This window comes from Hipposideros armiger, unplaced genomic scaffold (genome assembly GCF_001890085.2).
Source record: "Hipposideros armiger isolate ML-2016 unplaced genomic scaffold, ASM189008v1 scaffold_664, whole genome shotgun sequence".
Classification (NCBI taxonomy): Eukaryota; Metazoa; Chordata; class Mammalia; order Chiroptera; family Hipposideridae; genus Hipposideros; species Hipposideros armiger.
In genome coordinates this window covers 565201-573204 of record NW_017732014.1, presented here as the reverse complement: position 1 = coordinate 573204, position 8004 = coordinate 565201, and positions in this window count along the sequence as shown.

Below are 8004 nucleotides of genomic sequence, written 5' to 3'. Positions count from 1 at the left end.
ATGTTGTGGTGACCCCAACCATAAAATTATTTTCGTTGCTACTCTATAACTGTAATTTTGCTACTGTTATGAATCGTAATGTAAATATCTTTGTTTTCCGATGGTCTTAGGCGACCCCTGTGAAAGGGTCGTTCGACCCCCAAAGGGGTCACGACCCACAGGTTGAGAATCGCTGCCCTACAGGGTCTTGTGCCACATGGGCTGGAGTGCATTTGCATTTCCTGGCTCATTAGCTCCACCTCTGTTTCCTCCCCAGAATCCCTCTAGTGCCCCACAGAGTCTGAGCCTAACATCGAGTCAGTTGTCCAATTAGACGTGTGATTTGCAGCATCCCAGCTCCAGCATTACAACATGAGGTTTAAAAGTGAGGGTTTGGAGCACAAAGACAGTAACCTCCTGACTGGCACAGCTTCCAACTTTGCTCTTCTTCCAGCGGTCATATGTGTGGACAGATTGATGTGGCATGTGCTTGATGTTTTAGGAAACCGTGACCTTCAAGGACGTGGCTGTGATCTTCACCAAGGAAGAGCGGGGCTGCTGGACTCCTCCCAGAGGAAGCTGTACCGAGATGTGATGCTGGAGAACTTCAGGAACCTGGTCTCAGTGGGTGAGGACAGCGACTCCATGACTAAGCATCAACCCACTGGTCCTGTTTTCCTCAAATAATCAGCTTCAAACCAGATAGAATATTCCAGTTGGAGCACAAAAGGAAACTTTCATCACTGGAGAGAAAACTCCTAAGAGATGCATATGCAAATGAGAACCCTTCAGTTAATGAATTTTAACAGATAAATGTGAATCGGTGGCCTGGGATAGGGAGCCAGTCCTCTATCCTGCACTCCCTGGTTTGTGGGCATGCGATGCAGTTAGAGAGCCTACCCTGACCTGCTCACATGTTTAGCTCTCATTCCCTCCTCATATTTCTCAGAGTGAGATTGATAAACTTCACGCACTACCAAGGGCCTGCGTCCGTCCCTTGGTTGCTTCTGGAGAAACATCAATATTTTAGACAAATTACTATTAAAGGAACCAAAACATGATTCACTACATAGTAAGTGAAATATAAGTGTCAGCTTATTTGCTCACTTGCTGATAACTATCTAACCTAATTTCAATTTCTCAGAGGCCCTTATACAGATCTGTGTTACCTCAGTTTAGTTTATGAGATAGTTGCTATTATGGTCCCACCTTTTGCAAAGGAAACAACTGAGGCACAGAGTGGAGAAGTAACCTGTCTGTGATCACACAGGTTTTAAGAACTAGGATTTGAACCCTCCCAATCTGGCTCTAGACCCTGTGTTGTTTGTTTGTTTGTTTGTTTGTTTGTTTGTTTGTTTGTTTGTTTGTTTGTTTTAAGCTGAGCCATCCTGCCACCTGTTGGCAGCTCAGCGGCTGCTCAGCTTGGGCCGGGAATCGAACTGCTTTTGCTCAGAGCTCAAACTCTTGAGTGAGCTCTTAACCAACTGAGCCACTGGGCCGGCACTAGACCCTGTGTTTTTCATAACCAAGTGAAACTAAGTACCACTATGTCTATACCTTATAGACAGGGCTCCTTGGCCTAAATCTGCAGAATGCAACCCCATTGGTGAGTCCTGGAATCAAGTTACTGTGTCATAACCAGCAGTTTTTAAGAAGCAGAATAGATCAAGGGACTAGAACACAAAAGAATGTATCAGAGTACATTGCACCTAGTAAGGTAAATATCAGCTGATAAAACTGTTTTAGTTAACAGTCTATGTCTACTCGTGCATACTAGGTCACAGGGTAAATGCTTTTCTTGCTATGGGTACAATCAAAACAATTGGAAAACCACTGCTTTAAGCCTGTTTGGGTAGTTCAAAGTCCCCCTTTCTCTGACACCACCTTATGAACTAAAGTCACTCTCAATAAAATAACTCAGAAACGACCTTGCACCATAAGCAGTATCCTGATGGTTTTGACATGGTATTCATGCCACCTTGAAGTCCATTTTAGGATGCCAGGGGTATGACCACCCTCTTCTTCCTCAGCCCCCTCTTTGTTATGGCCTTTTGGTACAATCTTGCTTCCCTGGGTGCCAGGCCACCACCAGTGCCACATTCCCTATTCTCACAGCCATGGCTGTTTGAGATTCTGCGATAACCTAAAAGAAGAGAAGTTAAGAAAATGGATTCTAGGACTTGGGTGGACTTGATCTCTTCATGGAAGCCAGAGGACCTTGGAGAAAATAAAAAGGGTGTCTCTTTAAGTCTGTGTCAAAAGTACATGTGCCTCCCCCACCAACCCCAGGACCATACTTCACAATAGTCCCCATTTCAACCTCCGTTGCTGCTTTAGGCCCACTTTGTACAGTTGTGCAGGTTGCACACAAACATACATGTTAGTCCTGCCCCATATAACTGCGATGTGAAGGAAGGGGCATTTTCAGGAGACAGCACTTACTGCTTGTTTCTGCAACCTTCCAAGATATGTGGAAGGTCCTTGTGATCCTTTGTGTCTCTCACCATGTCCAGCATCCATTATTATGTGATACATACAGAGGATGCCAAAAAAATGCATACACATTATAAGAAAGAAAAAGAACTGTATTAATTGTAAAAGGGATCAAATATATGGTGATGGAAGGAGAACTGACTCTGGGTGGTGAATACACAATGTGATATATAGATGATGTACTACAGAATTGTACTCCTGAAACCTATGTAGCTTTACTAACAATTGTCACCCCAATAAGCTTTAATTAAAAAAAAACTATTAATTGTAACCCTCAATATATACCGATAACAAAAGATGAATACAAGTCACATTTGACTCCTGCAATAACGAGAGGTGCTCAAAGTGGTTACCATCAGAGTGCAGACACTTCTGATTACAACGAACTACTGCTTGAGCATAAATACCGCATTTCCCCATGTATAAGACGCTCCCAGGTATAGGATGCACCTTAATTTTGGGGCCCAAAATTTGAAAAAAAAATGTATTACATAAACTTATTGAACTCAAGTTTTATTCATCATAAAATTCATACAACTCCTCATCACTGTCAAAACCCAACCATTAGCTTGTCCTCATCTGTGTCTGATGATGAATCACTGTCTCTATATATTGCCTCGTCCTCAGTTCCATCTATGGCATTTGAAATGTCACACTTCTTAAATGACTTGACAATGATCTACAACCACTGTATAAGACGCACCCAGTTTTTAGACCCCAAAATTTTCTAAAACGGGTGTGTCATATACATGGGGAAATACGGTAACATCACTTAAAATGTGTATACATTTTTTTGGCTCCCCCAGTATATGTAATGAAACATAAGGGAGGCTTCCCCATATATTTTGTAGCAAAATGATTAAAGGCTTTTATTGACTATTCTTATAGCAGGGAGATGAATTTCCTCCTTTATAAATTTTTCCCAAGACAAGCTGCCAACGGGTGGCCAGATGGCGACTGGACTCAGAGCTGAACTAGCTGCGCTCTCCTCAACTAAGATTGAAGGACAACAACTTGGCTGTTCCCCTTCCCCAATTCCCCAATAAAGTCTTAAAAAAAAAGAAGTAGAAAAAGGTCTTCATGGTAATGGAATAGGTCTGCATCTTCATTGTGGTGGTTCCACAAATCTACACATGTAATAATATAACATACAACCACAGATACTCATTGCATCAATGTCATTTCCTGGTTTTGATATTGTACTGTAATTATGGACAACATAACCATTGAGGGAAACAGGGTACAGGGTACATGGGACCTCTTTTTACTATCTTGGCAGCCTTGTGTGAATCCATAATTGTTTCAAAATAAAAAGTTTAAGATGTAAAAAGCCAATTTGATGCTTCAAATTTCTATAGAGGATTTTATTTATTTTTGCCTGGTTTATAAGCAGATCAGAGCCAGGGATTGAGCTGACTTGGACCTGCCTGGTCAGGTCTACTTCCCATTGGCCCTTACTCCTGGAGTGCACACCTTTGGAGCCACAAACACAAAACCCAGGTTTGGTTTGCTTTTTTAACTAGAATCCCATCTCACTTGTGTCAGGTTCTGTATTCTCAGGCTTTTTTTTTTTTTTTAAGATTTTTATTAGGGAATTGGGGAGGGGAACAGTGTTGGGGAATTGGGGAAGGGGAACACTGTGCTTTTCCAGGACCCATCAGCTCCAAGTCCAGTTGCCGCTTTTTAATCTTAGTTGCGGGTGGGCATAGTCCACCACCCCATATGGGAGTCTGTTGCCGCGCAGCTGTGTAGCTGTCTGTCCCCCCCCCCCCCCCCCCCCCCGCGCTTAACCCTAAACTGACCCTTTTGAGGACACTGCTCATACACCTTGTGTCTCCCTGTTTGGCTCCAAAGGATGACCGGTTAGTCAATGACGGGTAAGATTCCTCATGGGACGAACAACCTAAGACAGGCACGGTCGGTTGGGGACCATCAGGAGAAATCTCAGGGCTGATGGAGGTGGGCATGAGCCCTCACTCACCCCCCAAAAAGACTGGAGGTTTTCTACCTCTGTAGCTATATTCCTTCCCTCAACCTGCTTGGGAAATGACCTGATGGTGTGATAGTATCTGTCCTCAGCACAATAATCTTATCTTCCTGGGGTCATTTGCATATAGGGTGTGTGAAGGCAGAGCATCTGTCTTATCGCTGCAGGTGGACTCTTGGTTTTAGCAGCTTGCAGGCATGGGTAATCTGACTTGAGCAAGTTCTCAGGAATGAGGCTCACAGACTGTGGAGAGAACAATGCTACTTCCGGGTAGGTGGAGAAATAAAAGCGGTGTGTCAGCCCGATTCGGGGCTCTTAGTCCACAGGCTGGAGACCCTTGGCCCCACGCTCATTTAACTCTTGACTGCTGTTTCTTTTATTTCTTAACCCTTCTCCGCCCCCTCATTCTCCCACTGCTCATGTCGTGCAGGATGCAAAATGGTTTCAGTTACCTGTGGTCAACCGTTATCTGAAAATATTAAATGGAAAACTCCAGAAATAAACTTCATAAGTTTTAAATCATGGGCCATTCTGAGTAGTATGGTGAAATCTCACACTATCCTGTTCCGTCCCACCCAGGACGTGAATCATCCCTTTGTTTAGCATATCTACACTGTATACGCTATATGTCAGTCACTTAGCAGCAGTCAGTTATCAAATCAATTGTTGTGGTATTGCAGTGCTTGTATTCAAGTACCCTTTATTTTACTTACTAATGCCACAGCATTACTGTATTACATATTACATAACTTTTATTACAGTATATTATAATTGTATTTTTATTAGTTATTGTTAATCTTTTACTGTGCTTAATTTATAAGTTAAACTTATCATAAGTAAGTACGTTTAGGAAAAAATATAGTATATATAGCGTTTGGGACTATCAGTGGTTTCAGGCATCCACTGATGATAAGGGGGCTATTGTATATGCACTTGGTGTTCCATGTTATTATTCTCAATACTTTTGTATTATTTTTAGCAGTTACATTTTAAAAATTATTTTCTACCCAGGAGGAAACTGGTAAGTACATACTTCCTGTAGTTTCACTTGCATTAGTTACCTGGACTCCATCTCCCAACTCAACCTATCACCACTTCTGAATAATCACGACCTCACCTTGTTTAAACTGATTTGTAGGGAAGAAATATTCATAGCAAATATGTCAAACAGTCACAGAAGAGTAGTCATGGAAAGCCTGAGTTTGAACTAAAAAAATTTCAAGGAAAGAGCCCTTTTCCCTATTACAATATTTTCTCCAATTCCTTGCCGGTGCAGCTCCTGTCATTTGTCAGAAACAACATTGCTATTTCTGTTTTATGGCCTGATCTCTGTTCTGAGCTCCTTGTGGATTCTTAGCATCTTGGAATAAATAGTTCATGCCAGATAGCATAATCAGAGGCAGGTGAAGACAGGCACATATAAAGAGGCAACGCATCAAACTAAGTCTGAGAGCCCAAATTCCTTAAGGTCAATGTCAAGTGCAGCACAGACCAAGTCCCTTTTTGAATCTTGTCTTGTCATAAACAGCGCTTTTCTGCTAAAATGTGTTAATTTTGTTTTGACGTGAAAAACTTCGCTTTTTCCCTTATGTATTCATATTTTATTTAAATTCCCAAGAGCTAGTTTTTTTTCCTGAGGGAAAAAAAAAAATCACAAAAAGAAAAAAAACAAGCGCTAATTGCGCTGGAGAAATAACTCAAGTTGAATTTAATTACCATATTTCCCCATATATAAGATGCTCCCATGTATAAAACGCACCTTAATTTTGGGGCTCGAAATTAAAAAAAAATGTATTACATAAAGTTATCGAACTCAAGTTTTATCCATCATAAAATTCATACAACTCCTCATCACTGTCAAAACTCCCAACTCAGCGCCGGCTGAGTGGCGCGTTGATTAAGAGCTGGCTTTGGACACCAGCTCTGAGCAGCAGGGCCCCGGTTCAGATCCCACATGTGGGCCAGTGACGCTGCGCCCTCTACAGCTAAGATGCTGAACAACAGCTTGACCTGGAACTGGGCTGCCGTGAATCACCTGCGACAGCATAGGCTGCAGCCCCTGCTGCAGTAGGCTGCCATAAGCTACAGTGTGTGGCCGGCAGCTAGCATGAGCGGCCAGCAGCTGGTATCAGCTGCCAAGAGCCGCCATGAGCGGCTGTACAGAGGCCAGCGACCGATCTACCTCACCTCGGAAGAGCACAATGATAACACCAACATGGGCCAGTGAAGCGACGTCCTCCACAACTAGACTGAAGAACAAAAGGCCAGCAACTTGTCTGTTCCCCTTCCCCCAATTCCCCAGCGCTGTTCCCATCCCCAAATTCCCTAATAAAAATCTTAAAAAAAATAAATTAATAAAGAGGAGGAAATTGAGACAGCAGAAGTTAGGGACCTGAGATTATCCAGCTAGTTAAACTTGGCTGGGAATTGAACCAAGCTATTCTCAGTTGCCAGCCTCATTTCTTAATCTGTTGTCAGATTCGGAAAGGATTGTAACAGAATATGAAAGCTATGTTAATGCGTTTTGTGTTTTTAATAAGCTTTTTAGGCATGTTCAATTATTTAATTATATTTTATTTCAAGTAATAGTTACTTTGACTAAAGCATAAAGAAAAATTTGAATTCGCATTCCCAGGATGTACAGATAACATTTTAATGTATTTCTTTCAGTAGATTCTTATTTACCTATATTTATAAAAAGGGTGACATAGGTCTCTCTTTTCCTTTTCCTTCGGGAATTTACAATGTGGCCAAATGCACTAAGAATAGGATAATGTATCCCCAGAGAGCCAGCACCAAGCTTTAACCCCTGTCAAAATTTGCTAATCTTGTTGCATCTAACCTCCCTACCGCTTCCCCGCCCCCCCCCCTTTGTTTTGGTCACGTTCAAAAGAAAAAAATCTTGGCTGGCCGAGTGGCTCAGTTGGTTAAGAGCTCGCTCAAGTGTTTGAGCTCTGAGCAACAGCGGTTCGAGTCCAGTCCGAGCTGAGCAGCTGCTGAGCTGCCAACAGGTAGCAGGATGGCTCAGCTTAAAAAAAAAAAAAAGAAAGAAAGAAAGAAAAAGAAAAAAAACTTCAAGAAAAAAGGGAGAGAGGGGGCCAAGCTCGCCTAATGGTATAGAATTCAGACTGACTATTCCTAAAGAGAATATGACCAGCGAAATAACAACCCAAAAGAGAAAGAGTAGCCTTGCGGAAAGGGGTGCACCGCAGGAGATTTGGGAATTGTCCAGAAGTTCCACAGGGTGAGAGAATTATGCTCCGAAAAGCCGCCTTTAATACATGGGTCGGCTGGAGAGTATAGCGTTCTCTATGTTTGGAAGCATTTCCGGTCCAGGAAGGCGGGCTCATGGAAGTCCTTCCGGACCCGCACACTGGAAATTCCAATCCACAGTCTCGGGATAGCAGCCGCCACTTCCGCCCTAGGAAGGCGACGAAGTGGCCTCGGAATTCTGGTAAGTGTAGTCCGGGAACACAAGTGGGATAACTTCCGCTACAGGGGCCGTCGGCTGCGTCCCTGCTCCCGTCGGATTTCTGGGAAGCGTA